Genomic DNA, 17,338 nt, shown 5'->3' with positions numbered 1-17,338 from the left:
ACCCTCAAAAAACAATTCCTGAATTGTTGGTTTTTGTTAATTTTACCTCCCATAAAACGGAATAGAAAGCGATCAAAAAATGTCATGTACATAAAAATGGTACCAATAAAAATGTCAACTCGTCCTGCAAAAAACAAGCCGTCACATGACTCTGTTGGCCGAAATATGGAAAAACTATAGCTCTCAAAATATGGCGAAAAACTAGATTTTGCAAAAAAAAAGCGTCTCTTAGTGTGTGACAGCTGTCAGTCATAAAAACCCGATATAAATCTGGTATCTCTGTAATCGCACCGACCCGAAGAATAAAGTAATCTAATCAGTTATATCACACGAGGAACGGCGTAAAAAATAAAACCAATTCTTCACCTGCTACTGATTTGTTTATTATGTCTCCCAAAGATCGCAGTAAGGCTCTGCTCACATTTATCCTGCGCTCTGCGCTGAGCGCTCACACCAGAGTTTCCGTGTAAATCTCTGAAATACGTGATTCAGACGGAATCCATGACGGAAGATTCCCTGTAATGAGGCAGATATAGGCCACTGTGGATGCCGTCTGGCCTGTGATCCCACGGTGTCAGTTTTTTTAGGCGTGCATAAAAGTGCGGTTGGCCACAGTTTTGTGCACTTCAGAAAAAAAGGACACTGCTAAACAGAGGCCAGACGGAGTCCAGAGTAACTCTGCTGCCTCATTACAGTGAATGGATCCCGCAGGGGTTTCATCTGAATTACATCACTTGGAAATTTAGATGGAAACCCCGATGTCAGTGCTCAGCCTCGAGCGCCGGATAAATGTTACGTAAAATGTTCCCAATAAAAGCTTCAACTCAGTCCTCAAAAAAAGCTAGTCCCCACTCAGGTCCGTCATCTGTTACAAATATTCCAAGTTACTGGTAGCAGAAAGGCTCTGGAAAAGCGAAATGGCCCTTGCCCCCCAAAAGAAATTCAGAAAATTTTGTGCTCCCAAATCCAAATGCCTATTCTACAATAATTTGTTCTCCAATTGTCAAATAGCGCTCCGTCCCCCCCAGATCTCGCCGTATGGCTAAGCGGTACGATAAAGCCACATATGGGGTATTGCCACTTTTAGAAGAAATTGTGTGACACATTTCGGCACCATTTTTACCCATTGCCCTGTGTGAAAATGTAAAATCTGAGGGTAAAACATTTTTTTTGTGGTAAAAACATAATTATGCTTTTTTCACTGCCCAATGGTATAAATTTAAAAATTAAAAAATACTCACTACTTCCCTAGATGAATTCCTTGAGAGGTGTAGTTTACAAAATGGGGTCACTTGTGGGGGTTTCTGCTGTTTCGGCATGTCAGCGACTCTTCAAATGTGACATGGTGTCTGCAACCTATCCCAGCCAACATAGCGCTCCTTTCTCTTCCGAACCCTGCCGTACACCAAAGCAGTGGTTTTCCCCCACATATGGGGTATCGGCGTACTCAGGAGAAATTGCACAACAAATTTCATAGTGTAATTTCTCCTGTTACCCTTATGATAATGCAAAATTAAGGGATGAAAAACGTTTTTGTGGGAAAAATGTGAAAATTTTATTTTTACAACTCAATATTATAAACTTCTGTGAAGCACCTGGGGGTGCAAGGTGCTCACCACACATCTAGATAAGTTCCCTAAGGGGTCTAGTTTCCAAAATGGTGTCACTTGTGGGGGGTTTCCACTGTTTAGGCACATTAGGGGCTCCCCAAATGCAACATGGCGTCCGCTAATTATTCAAACAAATTTTACATTCAAAAAGTCAAATGACGCTCCTTCCCTTCTGAACCCTGCCGAGCGCCCAAACAGTGGTTTTCCCTCACATATGGGGTATCAGCGCGCTCAAGAGAAATTGCACAAAAAATTTTGGGGTCCATTTTTCCTGTTACCCCTGTGAAAATAAAAAAAATTGGGTCTAAAGTAACATTTTTGTGAAAAAAGTTAAATGTTCATTTTTTTCTTCCACATTCCAAAAATTCCTGTGAAGCACCTGAAGGGTTAATAAAGTTCTTGAATGTGGTTTTGAGCACCTTGAGGGGTGCAGTTTTTAGAATGGTGTCACTTTTGGGCATTTTCTGTCATACAGACCCCTCAAAGTGACTTCAAATATGATGTGGTCCCTAATAAAATGTTTTTGTAAATTTTGTTGGAAAAATGAGAAATCACTGGTCAACTTTTAACCCTTATAGCTCCCTAACAAAAAAAAAAAATGTGGTTCCAAAAGTGTGCTGATGTAAAGTAGACATGTGGGAAATGTTATTTATTAACTATTTTGTGTGACATATCGCTCTGATTTAAGGGCATGAAAATTCAAAGTTTGAAAATTGCAAAATTTTTGCCAAATTTCCAATTTTTTCACAAATAAACGCAAGTGATATCAAAGAAATTTTACCACTATCATGAAGTACAATATGTCACGAAAAAACAGTCTCAGAATCAGGGGGATCCGTTGAAGCGTTCCAGAGTAATTACTTCATAAAGTGACAGTGGTCAGAGATGAAAAAATTGGCCCGGTCACGAAGGCAAAAACAGGCTCTGGTGCGAAGTGGTTAATAGTAGTGGACAACTTCTTTAATTACGTGGACACTTTTCTACACTAAGGGCAAGATACGAAGCTTGAGAGTGAAATGGCACTGGAGGTACATTAAGGGAACCTGTCATCAGTAATTACCACTTAAAGAACTATTTGCTGTCTAATCTCTGCCACCCCTGACTTGTGCCAATGTCACCAGTTTATAAGTGTCATTCACTTTACCCGTCATTGTGTTAATGTTATGGCATGTAGTTGTCCTCCTTATTACCGGTACTTTCACTGACGAGGGTCTTCATTGTGAGATCCAGAAAATACATTCAGAAATCTCTTTTGTGTTGAAGGAAAAACTCACATCTAATTTATCTTTCATCCTAATAGGAAATCCTTGTGAGAATAACGGTTCATCACTAAACTGTAAAAAGGAAGATATCATGAAGCACTCTAATGGAGAAAACCTCATCACCCTTCATGGACCTCCTGGACTTCACAGCGCTTCACTTTCTTATAATCCTCCTAATCATGAGGAATCATCTCCTGAGCAATCTCACATTATTACCAAAAGTCCAGGGGGCAAAGTGGATTCAAGATTTCAGTGTGACAAGCAATTTACAAAAAGCTCAGATTTTTTAACACACAGAAAAAACAAAGGAAAAAAGCCATACTCCTGTTCAGAATGTGGGAAATTCTTTACATATAAATCACAATTTGTTAGACATGAGAGAATTCACACAGGAGAAAAGCCGTATTCATGTTCAAAATGTGGAAAGTCCTTCACCGGTAAAGGAAGTCTTATTATACATCAGAGAATTCACACAGGAGAGAAGCCATATTCATGTTCAGAATGTGGGAAGTCCTTCACAAATAAAGGGAATCTTATTACACATCAGAGAAATCACACAGGAGAAAAACCATTTTCATGTTCACTATGTGGGAAGACCTTCACAGCTAAATGGCATCTTAGTAGACATCAGAGCATTCATACTGGAGAGAAGCCATATTCATGCTCAGAATGTGGGAAGTGTTTTAGTTATAAATCAGATCTTGTTAAACATCACAGAATTCATATGGGAGAAAAACCGTATTCATGTTCAGAATGTGGTAAATCTTTTATACATAAATCAATTCTTGCTGCACATAACAGAATTCATACAGGAGAAAAGCCGTATTCATGTTCAGAATGCGGGAAATCTTTTATTCGTAAATCAATTCTTGCTGCACATAACAGAATTCATACAGGAGAAAAGCCGTTTTCTTGTTCAGAATGTGGGAAATGTTTTAGATATAAATCGCATCTTGTTAAACATCAAAGAATTCACACAAGAGAAAAACTTTTTTCATGTTTAGCATGTGGAAGATGCTTTGCAAATAAATCAGAGCTTGTTATACATCAAAGAATTCACACAGCAGAGAAGCCGTATTCATGTTCATTCTGTGAGAAATGCTTTACAAAACAAAATTATGTTGTGCAGCATGAGGGAAGTCACACAGGAGAGAAGCCGTATTCATGTTCAGAATGTGGGAAATCTTTTATACATAAATCATACCTTGTAAAACATGAAAGAAGTCATACAGGAGAAAAGCCGTATTCATGTTCAGAATGCGGGAAATCTTTTATTCATAAATCAATTCTTGCTGCACATAACAGAATTCATACAGGAGAAAAGCCATTTTCTTGTTCAGAATGTGGGAAATGTTTTAGATATAAATCGCATCTTGTTAAACATCAAAGAATTCACACAAGAGAAAAACTTTTTTCATGTTTAGCATGTGGAAAATGCTTTGCAAATAAATCAGAGCTCGTTATACATCAAAGAATTCACACAGGAGAGAAGCCGTATTCATGTTCATTCTGTGGGAAATGCTTTACAAAACAAAATTATCTTGTGCAGCATAAGAGAAGTCACACAGGAGAGAAGCCGTATTCATGTTCAGAATGTGGGAAATCTTTTATACATAAATCATACCTTGTAAAACATGAGAGAAGACATACGGGAAAGAAAGTGTAATTATGTTCACTATGTTTTATAAAGTTTAATAAACATTGTTCAGCATAAATGAGTACACCCCCTTTGATGAGTAAGATTGTATTTAATAGCTCACTGAACACAAGATCAATTTTGCCAACACTAAGTTTCATAGAACATTTTTTTGTAATCAAAACATGAAAGTAATAATATAACTCTCATTACAAAATCTCAAAAGCTACTACATCTATTATTTTGTATGGCCTCCATAATTTTAAAGGACAGCACCAAGTTTTCTAGAATCACTGTCACCCTGTTCTTCAGAAATGCAACAGTGGCCTACCAAGGGAACAGAGTGATGGCAGCATCTTTTCTGTCACTATAGAGCAGAACATCTGTGAATTCAAGATCCCATCAATGAAATGTAGCTCCTCATGCAGCCGCACATAAGGACACGGCCACCACCAGGTCTCACTGTAGACCCCATGCATTCTCATTGTATTCCTCACCTCTTCAATGTCATACAGTTTTGAAGCCATCAGTTCCAAAAAAAAAACCTTTATCTTGGTCTGATCACTCCAGAGTATAAAGTCCCAGGAGTCTTCATATGTTTCCGCATGTGTCCTGGCAGATTGTAGGGCGGCTTTTTTGTGCAGGGGATTTAGGAGAGGCTTTCTATGTGGACAACACCCATGTCTGCCATTCCTCTATAGAAAACATTGTCTGCTTTCAGCTCATCTCTCAATGCTTGGATGAAAAATCACAGTTGGGAAGGAATGGACGGGACAAAGAAAGTTACTGATAATCCGGCACTTGTTTTCCAGTGTGAATATTTTTTTTTATTGAAACATCCAAATTAAAATCATAGAAACATTAAAAAACAGGACATCCTGGAATAGTAGCAAAAAATCTACGCGTTTTGAACCGGCAATTGTGTTCGGTCCTTATTCATGGCATAATAAATCACCAGTAACCGGCTTCTTATACACATCATAGGGTCTAATGCACAGCGGAGACCCCCAGCCCCAAATGGACATGTGCAAGTATGTCTACATTACCCCTATGGACGATCATATGTCCACAACAAAAAGCATCCGTGCAATACAAGAATGAAGTGTCTGCATCTATAATGTGTATATTATGTATAATTACTATAAAAGAGGAAAAAACACAATTCAGTAAATGGATGCAAGGTCTGAACGAAGATTCATATCACTGGGGAATCTGGAGTCCAATTCCAGAATCCACAAGGCTTCTCGGGGGTGTACTTTTTATACCAATCTCCCCCTTAGCTGGTCTGGTGACATATTCAATACCCACAACTGTAAAGTGATTAATCCCTATTGTGTTGTATGAGATGTTGTGATGCTGCAGATGTATTACGTGTTGTGGGGCCAAGAACGTCCCTAACGTGTCCCCCAATGCGGTGACGTAAGGGTCTGACCGTGCCCCCCCACATATTGCAGCAGACAAGCTTCACATTGTATGGTGTCAATGACGTGTGGAGCTACAACTAATGAGATGTCGGATATTATAGGGTTTATTATGGTTAGTAGATGCAGACATTTTTGCTTTTTGCACAGACTTGCACAAACCACATTTATTTCTCCCACATTCAATGAAACCTTTGGTGTTTGTCCTCCACGTGTCAGTTGTCTTTCTTGTTGCTGGATCCTTGTCGGTGTATAACATAGGTAAATGTTTTCTGGTAATATTCACTATATTATAGGAATCTTCTCTGCAGCCAGTATTGAATGTATCTCTAGACTGATGGATGTTTCCTTCTTTGTGAGTATTCGGTAATGTATGAAATATTGGACATTGTGGGTGATTTTCCTTTAATCGTTCTATTTGTTTGGCATTAAGTACAGCCGATACCAAACCCTCCTCCAAAAGACAATGTAAGGGGGTATTGTATGAATTAGTAGGATCTCCATCTAGAGTGCGGCATATATTAGTATCGTCATCCATGTTCATAACCTCCGGCTCATACAACCCACTATCCAGAGCTGTGATCGAGCCCCCTTTATCTGCAGCTCTAATGACTTTATTAGGGCTGTGCTCAGGGCCGTATCTGGCATTCATGCTGCCCTAGACACTTTAAGTGGTCACGCCCCCTACTGGTAACTCATACTAAAAGTGCTCATACCCTTTAGGCCCCCTTCACACGTACCGGAGACACACACGTACACCCATTATAATCTATAGGCTGCGCACATGGTCACACGGACCGGACATGTCCGTTTTTTGCCGGCAGCTCGGACGTCAGTACGTCCTGCACACAGATGACATAAAGTGTGACATCCGCACACACGTCTGTGTGACACGTGCCGGAAGAGAGTGCAGAATAGAAATGACAGATATTTAGGTGTTAGATGTGCAAAGATCGAGATAGATGATAGATATCCGTGAGATATATAATTAGTGCCCTGTGTGTGGAGTTTACTGTACTTGTGTTTAGCTAATAAATTAAAAAAGTGATGTGGAGTCCTCCCTATTTTTGATAACCAGCAAAAACAAAGAAATGACATCACAATGAAATAAAAAATGAAGAAAACTACAAACATTCATATAATCATATTAGTCTCATTATATAAAATCTACACTGCTCAAAAAAATAAAGGGAACACTTACACAACAGAATATAACTCCAAGTCAATCAAACTTCTGTGAAATCAAACTGTCCACTTAGGAAGCAACACTGATTGACAATCAATTTCACATGCTGTTGTGCAAATGGAATAGACAATAGATGGAGATTATTGGCAATTATCAAGATACCCTCAATAAAGGAGTGGTTCTGCAGGTGGGGACCACAGACCACATCTCAGTACCAATGCTTTCTGGCTGATGTTTTGGTCAATTTGAATGTTGGTTGTGCTTTCACACTCATGGTAGCATGAGACGGACTCCACAACCCACAGAAGTTGCTCAGGTAGTGCAGCTCATCCGGAATGGCACATCAATGCGAGCTGTGGCAAGAAGGTTTGCTGTATCTATCAGCGTAGTGTCCAAAGGCTGGAGGCGCTACCAGGAGACAGGCCAGTACACCAGCAGACGTGGAGGGGGCCGCAGGAGGGCAACAACCCAGCAGCAGGACTACTACCTCCACCTTTGTGCAAGGAGGAACAGTAGGAGCACTGCCAGAGCCCTGCAAAATGACCTCCAGCAGGCCACAAATATGCATGTGTCTGCACAAACGGTTATAAATCGACTCCATGAGGGTGGTATGAGGGCCCACGTCCACAGATGGGGGTTGTGCTCACAGCCCAACACAGTGCAGGACGCTTGGCATTTGCCACAGAACACCAGGATTGGCAAAGTTGCCACTGGCGCCCTGTACTCTTCACAGATGAAAGCAGGTTCACACTGCGCACATGTGACAGACATGACAGAGTCTGGAGACGCCGTGGAGAGCGATCTGCTGCCTGCAACATCCTTCAGCATGACCGGTTTGGCAGTGGGTCAGTAATGGTGTGGGGTAGCATTGCTTTGGAGGGTCGCACAGCCCTCCATGTGCTCGCCAGAGGCAGCCTGGCTGCCATTAGTTACCGAGATGAGATCCTCAGACCCCTTGTGAGACCATATGCTGGTGCGGTTGGCCCTGGGTTCCTCCTAATGCAGGACAATGCCAGACCTCATGTGGCTGGAGTGTGTCAGCAGTTCCTGCAAGATAAAGGCACTGAAGCTATGGACTGGCCGCCCATTCCCCAGACCTGAATCCGATTGAGCACATCTGGGACGTCATGTCTCGCTCCATCCACCAACGTCACATTTCACTACAGACTGTCCAGGAGTTGGCGGATGCTATAGTCCAGGTCTGGGAGGAGATCCCACAAGAGACCATCCGCAACCTCATCAGGAGCATGCCCAGGCATTGTAGGGAGGTCATACAGGCACGTGGAGGCCACACACAATACTGAGCCTCATTTTGACTTGTTTTAAGGACATTACATCAAAGTTGGATCAGCCTGTAGTGGGTTTTTCCACTTTGTACAGAACAAAGTATTCAATGATGTTACAGGCAGAGGACATACAATCCTTGGTATTTTGTATTAGGGTAGGGGTGATGTCAGGTGAAGAAGTGTATAATTGGGTATCGTCAACATAGAGATGATACTGGAACCCAAATCTGCTGATTGTTTGTCCAATAGGGGCAGTGTATAGAGAGAAGAGGAGGGGGCCTAGGACTGAGCCCTGCGGACCCCGATAGTAAGGGGACGAGGAGAGGAAGAGGGGCCGGCAAAAGATACAGTGAAGCAGCGGTCAGAGAGGTAGGAGAACCAGGAGAGAACGGTGTCCTTGAGGCCAATAGAGTGGAGCATAGTGAGGAGGAGCTGGTGATCCACAGTGTCAAATGCTGCAGAGAGATCCAGGAGAATCAGCAGGGAGCAGTGACCTTTGGATTTAGCTGTTCGTAGATCATTAGAGACTTTAGTGAGGGCAGTTTCAGTGGAGTGTAAGGAGCGGAAACCAGATTGTAGAGGGTCGAGGAGAGAGTTATCTGAGAGATAGCGGATTAGACGGAAGTGGACCAGGCGTTCCAGGAGTTTAGAGATGTAAGGAAGGTTAGAGACAGGTCTGTAGTTAGCAGTGCAGTTCTGGTCCAGGGATGGCTTTTTAAGTAAAGGGGTTATGATGGCATGTTTAAATGAGGAGGGAAAGATACCTGAAGAAAGAGAGAGGTTAAATATTTTAGTCAGGTGAGTGGTGACCACCGGTGAGAGAGACTGCAGGAGATGTGAAGGTTGTAGGTCGAGAAGAAGCGAGGAGCTGGGTAACCTCTTCTTCTGTAACAGGCTCAAAGATGGCTAGTGAGCTTGACGTGCGGCAGGGATGTCCTGATGGATGTGGTTGATTTTTTCTAAGAAATAAGTGGCCAGATCCTCACCACTGAGGTTGGTGGTGGGGGCCTGTGCATTAGGTTTCAGGAGGGAGTTTAAGGTTTCAAAAAGTCGTTTTGTATTGTTGGACATTGAAGTGATGAGGGTGGTGAAGTAGGATTGTTTGGTCAGATGAAGGGCAGAGATATAGGTTTTGAGCATGAATTTATAGTGTTTGCATTGTGTGCCAGGGCTGCCGTTGTCTGTGTCGGGTCTTTCTGCATGTAGAAGGTGCTGCTTCATCTAGGGCGCTCTTCAGTGTATTATTGTAGTGTGACAATGCTAAGTCTGGACAGGAGAGGGAGGAGATGAGGGCTAAAGGTGTGTGGAGATTGTCCATAAGCTGCTGGGTATTAATGGTACGTGTATCCCTATAAGTGAGGTAAGTGGGGGTGTCCCAGGTGAGGAGACAGTTCTTGACAGAGAAGGAAACAAGGTTGTGGTCCGAGAGCGGGAGAGGGGAGTTAGTAAAGTCATGCAGCGAGCAGAGACGGGAGAAAACCAGGTCCAGAGTATTCCCGTCTTCATGTGTAGGAGAGTTAGTAACCTGTGAGAGGCTGAATGAGGGTGTTAGAGAAAGTAGATGAGAGACAGATTGGGAGAGGGGATCATTGATGGGGATGTTAAAGTCTCCCATGATGAGAGTGGGGATGTCACAGGATAGAAAGTGAGGAAGCCAGGTGGCAAAGTGATCCAGGAACTGGCAGGAGGAGCCTGGAGGGCGATACACAACCGCCACTCACAGGGAGAAGGGTTTGAAGAGTCTGACGGTGTGGACTTCAAAGGAAGCAAACATAAGTGAGGGAACCGGGGTGGTGGGTGACCTGGAAAGCACATTGTGGTGAAAGGAGCAAACCAACACCTCCACCCTGTCTATTCTCAGGTCTGGCCGTATGTGAAAATTTTAGCCCACCAAATGAGAGAGCAGCAGCTGCGGTGGTGTCTGAATGCTTGATCCAGGTTTCTGTAATAGCCAGAAGGTGAAGAGAATTAGAGAGGAAAAATTTGTGAATGTAAGTTAGTTTGTTACACACAGACCGTGCATTCCAGAGAGCACAATTGAAAGCAATAGGAGAGGGCATGCACTGAATGTTAATAAGATTAGCAGGGTTTCTATATGCAGCTGGAGGAGAGTGGTGTATAGTAGTGGAGGGAGGGCCCAGGGTTGGGGGAGATGTTGCCAGCGACTAGGAGAAAGAGAAAAAAGAGAAAGAGCAGGTGGTGCAATGATTTGTATGAATGTTTTGAGTGCTATATGGGGGTAGTGAATGGTTTGGAGTGGGTGAGAAATATCAGTAGAGCCTCAGAGTTATACATGAGAGAGGGGAGAAGGGAGGGGTGGATATGGAGAGAGTGCACAGAATGTGTTAAAGGGTGGGCGAGATGTGAGAAAGCAGAAGTTAAAACAAGTAAGATAATAATCATCGTACCATTTAGCTATATGCACCAAAGTCTAAAAAACAAATATCATCATTCACCCACAACACATTCTAATTCTCCTCTGTATATCATAAATGGGAAGGAAAAATTATTGACCTAATTTATATATTATTTGTTTATTTATTTTATATTTTTCGCAATCTCCACTTCTAAATCAGTATCTGCTGCCTGCAGTCTATCAGCAGTCAACAAGATTAAATCCAGGGAACACTTATTAACCCCTTTACAACCCATGACGCACTAATACGCGTCTGTTCCCTAGGCTTTAAGAGCCTGACCCGTATTAGTACGTCATGGCGATCGCGCACGCACACAGGCTGTGCGGGCGCGATCGTCGCCGGGTGTCAGCTGATTGCCACAGCTGACACCCGGTGCTATGTGCAGGGAGTGGTCCTGCACCGCTCCCGGCACATTAACCCCCGCAATGCTGCGATCAAAGTCGATCACAGCATTGCGGTGGCTAAGGGGAGGTGATCGGTGTACTCACCTCCTCTTCCGGCCTCCAGCGCTGTCTGCCGCGGCTTCCAGGATGTTGCCATGACGACCCGATGTCGTCATGACAACATCCGGGTCACCAGACAGCAGGAATATTTTGGACATGCGCAGTGCATTTCCAAACTATCTTCTCCCTGTCCAGCGTTGACAGCCTGCATGGCACAGGGATGGTGCTCCATTCCTGTGCCATGCAGGCGATCAGAGTAAAAAAAAGTGAAAGTCCCATAGTGGGACAGAGTGAAAAAAAAAAAATTGTAAAAATATAAAAAAAATAAATTAAAAAATAATCCACCAAAAATAAAAATATAATGTACCCATCAATAAATATTATGAAAAAAAAAACAATAAAAGTACACACATTTGGTATCGCCGCGTCCGTAACGACCTGACCTATAAAACTGTCCCACTAGTTAACCCCTTCAGTGAACATGGTAAAAAAGCAAAACAAAAACCGAAGCAAAAAACAATGCTTTATCACCATACCGTCAAACAAAAAATGGAATAACACGCGATCAAAAAGACGAATATAAATAAAAATGGTATCGCTGAAAACGTCATCTCGTCCTGCAAAAAACAAGCCGCATACAGCTCCATCAGCCGAAAAATAAAAAAGTTATAGCTCTCAGAATAAAGCGATGCTTTTTTTCTATAAAATTGCTTTTATTATGTAAAAGGGCAAAGCATAGAAAAGCGATATAAATGTGGTACCGCTGTAAACGTACCGACCCGAAGAATAAAGCTGCCTTATCAATTTTACCACACGCGGAACAGAATAAAAAAAAAAAAAAAAACAATTCCTGAATTGTTGGTTTTTGTTTATTCTGCCTCCCAAAAATCGGAATAGAAAGCGATCAAAAAATGTCACGTGCCTGAATATGGCACCAATAACAACGTCAACTCGTCCCGCAAAAAAACAAGCCATCTCATGACTCTGTCTGCCAAAATCTGGAAAAATTATAGCTCTCAAAATATGGCGATGCAAAAACTAGATTTTGCAAAAAATGTGTCTTTTAGTGTGTGACAGCTGTCAGTAATAAAAACCCCATATGATTCTGGTATCACTGTAATCGCACCGACCCGAAGAATAAAGTCGTCTAATCACTTATACCGCACGAGGAACGGCGTAAAAAATAAACTCTCGGGTTAGGGTTGTGCTAGGGTTAGGGTTAGGCCAGGGTTGGGGTTAGGGTTGGGCTAGGGTTAGGGTTAGGGTTGGGATTTTTTTCAAAAGTAAGAAAAAAAGATGACGATATGGCGACTAGTGTTGAGCGCAAGTGCTCGCTACTTGAGTTTGCATCGGGAGCTCTGTTATGCATTGAGTATCGTGGGTATTTGAGTGACATGCTGGAGTCTCCGCCCCATATGCTTCGCGGCAAAAAAACTTTGCGGGGATTGCCTGCCATGCACGAGCGATCCCCGCATGTTTTTTTGGGTGTCTAATAACCGTGAAACATGCGGGGCAGGGAATCGAGCATGTCACTCGAGCACACTCAGTACTTCGTGCATACCTGAGTACCCGGTGCGCTCAAAACTAATGACAACTTATTCAATATGATGACCTAATGTTATAAAAATTCTGTGTCGTACCGCTGGGTTCAAAATGTTCACTATACCCCTTGATAAAATCCTTGAGGGGTCTAGTTTCCAAAATTGGGTCACTTGTGGGGGGTTTCCACTGTTTAGGCATACAGGGGCTCTCCAAACGAGACATGGCGTCCGCTAACAAATTGAATGGAAAATCGGCTCAAATTGTTAGCGGACACCATGTCGCGTTTGGAGAGCCCCTGTGTGTCTAAACATTGGAGCTCCCCCACAATTGACCCCATTTTGGAAACTAGACCCCCCAAGGCACTTATCTAGATGCATAGTGAGCACTTGGAACCCCCAGGTGCTTCACAAATTGATTCGTAAAAATGAAAAAGTGGAAAAAAAAATACTTTTTCATTTTTACGGATTAATTTGTGAAACACCTGGGGGTTCGAAGTGCTCACTATGCATCTAGATAGGTGCCTTGGGGGGGTCTAGTTTCCAAAATGGGGTCACTTGTGGGTGATTTCCACTGTTTAGGCACATCAGGGGCTCTCCAAACGTAACATGGCGTCCGCTAATTATTCAAGCAAATTTTACAAACAAAAACTCAAATGCACTCCTTCCCTTCCGAGCCCTGCCGTGCGCCCAAACAGTGGTTTTTCCCCACATATGGGGTATCTGCGTGCCTAGGGGAAATTGCACAACAAATTTTGGGGTCCATTTTTTCCTGTTACCCCTGCGAAAATAAAAAAAATTGGGTCTAAAGTAACATTTTTGTGAAAAAAGTTTCTTCCACATTCCAAAAATTCCTGTGAAGCACCTGAAGGGTTAATAAAGTTCTTGAATGTGGTTTTGAGCATCTTGAGGGTTGCAGTTTTTAGAATTGTGTCACTTTTGGGTATTTTCTGTCATAAAGACCTCTCAAAGTGACTTCAAATGTGATGTGGTCCCTAAAAAATGGTTTTGTAAATTTTGTTGGAAAAAATGAGAAATCGCTGGTCAACTTTTAACCCTTATAGCTTCCTAACAAAAAAAAATTTTGGTTCCAAAATTGAGTTGATGTAAAGTAGACATGTGGGAAATGTTATTTATTAACTATTTTGTGTGACATATCTCGGATTTAAGGGCATAAAAATTCAAATTTTGAAAATTGCAAAATTTTCTAAATTTTTGCCAAATTTCCATTTTTTTCACAAATAAACGCAAGTGATAACGAAGAAACTTTACCACAATCATGAAGTACAATATGTCACGAAAAAACAATCTCAGAATCAGGGGGATCTGTTGAAGCGTTCCAGAGTAATTACCTCATAAAGTGACAGTGGTCAGAATTGTAAAAATTGGCCTGGTCATTAACCTGCAAACCACCTTGGGTTGTAAAGGGGCTAATCTACTCGAATTGATCGCAGAAAGTCCCATCCTCTGAAAACAGAGTGGGGCGCAGATGGACTCGCAGTCCTCGCGATAGGCGTTTTTCTCCACAGTATTCCATTACAGTTGCAGCATGAAGTTCATAGGAGACTCACCTTTTGGTTTCTTTTCCCAGTCACGTCTCCTGAATTCACTTGTGGATATTTTGAGAAAGTCCGTAGATATCGTTGTCTGAGACAAAATACCAGGTGATAGAACAAGTGAGTGCTCCTAGGAGAGGAGGCGGTATTAAGAGAAGGTGATTAAGGAGGGAAGCCTTCTGGATATTGACTTTAAATAGTCTGTCTCCTAAAGGCCTGAATCTAGAGTATAATGTGAGTCCGTCAGTAGAGCTGGGTGACAAATGTTCCCTTTCTTTTCTTTCTTCTTGCAGACAGTACAGACACGGTGGTCTCGCTGGAGCAGATACCGCATTGTCCAGTAACACATCTATGGTTATAGAAATGATCGGGGTCAGGAATGAAGTTGAGATTTGATGAAGGTTTTTTATGGATATAGCAACATTGGATTCCGGGAAAGAAGCTTTCACATTACTATTTGTTGCTTCGGTTCTTATGTTGTGATAATGTCGGTATACTCATAGTTACATAGTTACATAGTTTATAAGGCCGAAAAAAGACAAGCGTCCATCCAGTTCAGCCTATTTCTTGTGCACTGCAGCTATTCCGCAGCGTTGATCCAGGGGAAGGCAAAAAAAAAAAACATGCGGTATAGGCCAATTTACATCATTGATGAAAAATTCACTTCCCGACACCAATCTGGCAGTCAGATTAATTTCCTGGATTAATTAACTATCACTAAGCATAAGGTGTAATTTTATTGTTCTCAAGAAAGGCGTCCAGGCCTCTCTTGAACTCATTAAGTGAGTTGGACATCACCACTTCCTCTCCCAGAGAGTTCCAGAGTCTCACGGCTCTGACCGTAAAGAATCCCCTTCTATGCTGGTGCAGGAACCTCCTTTCCTCCAGACGCATAGTGTGCCCCCTCGTCTTTGTCACCATCCTTGGTATAAACAGGTCATGGGAGAGATCTCTGTACTGCCCCCTGATGTATTTATACATGTTTATCAGGTCTCCCCTAAGCCTTCCCTTTTCCAGCGTAAATAGGCCTAATTTTGTCAACCTCTCTGGGTATTCTAGTCCCTCCATTCCCTTTATTACCTTAGTCGCTCTCCTTTGTACCCTCTCTAGCTCCAATATGTCTTTCCTGAGCACCGGAGCCCAGGACTGTGCACAATATTCTAAGTGCGGCCTTACCATCGCTTTATACAGAGGAAGAACAATGTTCTCATCATATGCCCCTATTCCTCTTCTGATGCATGCCATGACTCTATTTGCCTTCGCAGCTGCTGCCTGACATTGGGCACTCCAATTTAATTTGCTATTAACCAAGACGCCCAGGTCCTTCTCCATGTCAGATTTCCCTAACGGTTTCCCATTTAATATGTATGGGTGACTGCTGTTTTTCTTTCCCATATGCATGACCTTACATTTATCGGCATTGAACCCCATTTGCCATTTTTTGGCCCAACTCCCCAATTTATCTAAATCCTCCTGTAGCTGTGCCCTATCCTCATCTGTATTAACTACTTTACAAAGTTTAGTATCATCTGCAAATATTGCTATTTTACTATGCAACCCTTCCACTAGATCATTAATAAATATATTAAATAATATAGGGCCCAAGACAGACCCTTGAGGCACCCCGCTAGTAACCCTGACACCCCCTGAGCTTACTCCATTGATAACCACCCTCTGCTTTCTATCACTCAGCCAGCTATTTACCCACTTGCACACATTATCCCCCAGACCAAGCATTCTCATTTTATATACCAACCTTTTGTGTGGCACGGTATCAAACGCTTTGGAGAAGTCAAGGTATACAACATCCCCTGACTCTCCCCGGTCCAGCTGTGAGCTCACCTCCTCGTAGAAGGCCATCAGGAGCGATCCCTCATGAATCCATGTTGATATGGAGTTAGACAGTTATTATCATTAAGATATTCTACAATAGCATCTCTAAGAAATCCTTCAAACAATTTACCCACAACAGACGTTAAGCTGACTGCTCTATAGTTCCCAGGGTCACTTTTAGACCCATTTTTGAATATTGGTACCACATTTGCTTGGCGCCAGTCTAGTGGGACAGTCCCTGTCCATAAAGAGTGCTTGAATATAAGATACAGCGGCCTGTCTATCACATTACTTAATTCTTTTAGTACCCGGGGGTGTATGCCATCTGGGCCTGGTGACTTGTCTATTTTGATATTATTTAGGCGTTTCTGAACTTCCTCCTTGGTTAGGTGGGTGATATTTAGCGGAGGGTTTACTTTATCACTCTGCATTTCCTCCGATAAATTGTTTTCTTTTGTGAAAACAGTGGAGAAGAAGCTATTGAGTAGGTTTGCTTTACCCTCATCGCCCTCTATGATTTTACCCAGGTTATTTTTCAATGGGCCAACGCCATCAGTTTTAATCCTTTTACTGTTTATATAGTTAAAGAACAGTTTGGGATTCGTTTTACTTTCCTTGGCAATTAGTCTCTCTGTCTCCTCTTTTGCTCTTCTTATTTGTTTCTTACAGGTTTTGTTTTTTCCCTATAAGATATTAGCGCTTCCTCGCTGCCTTCTTGTTTAAGTTTACCGAAAGCCCTTTTTTTGTTTTTCATTGCCCTCTTGACTTCCTTATTTAGCCACATTGGCTTCCTCCTATTCCTAGCCCTTTTATTCCCATAAGGTATGTACCTTCTACAGTGACTATGTAGGACTGTTTTGAACATTTCCCATTTTCTATCCGTGCTCCTATTACTAAAGATACTCTCCCAGTCTATAAGGTGAAGGGCATCTCTTAGCTGAAGTTCAGTGTTTTTGTGAGTCCCTTGCTGGGCACCTACTGAAGCACATGTGGAATTGTATAATGTTGTGGTCACTATTTCCCAGGTGCCCCCCGACCTGCACCTCAGTTATTCTGTCTGGCCTGTTAGTTAATATTAAGTCTAAAAGGGCCGTCCCTCTAGTTGGTTCCTGCACAAGTTGTGACAAATAATTGTCTTTGATAATTGACA

The 17,338-nt window shown here is 42.3% G+C and overlaps 1 pseudogene; it reads left to right on the top strand.

The window, feature by feature from the left end:
- Positions 1-17,338, top strand: part of LOC141212354 (uncharacterized) — a 112,955-nt pseudogene that overhangs the window by 5,171 nt on the left and 90,446 nt on the right.

The sequence above is a fragment of the Phyllobates terribilis genome, unplaced genomic scaffold (genome assembly GCF_046119375.1).
Source record: "Phyllobates terribilis strain yellow unplaced genomic scaffold, ASM4611937v1 Scaffold_171__1_contigs__length_4068163, whole genome shotgun sequence".
In the NCBI taxonomy this organism is placed as follows: Eukaryota; Metazoa; Chordata; class Amphibia; order Anura; family Dendrobatidae; genus Phyllobates; species Phyllobates terribilis.
Note: the sequence above shows the minus strand (reverse complement) of the source record. Positions and strands in the feature narration are given on the sequence as shown.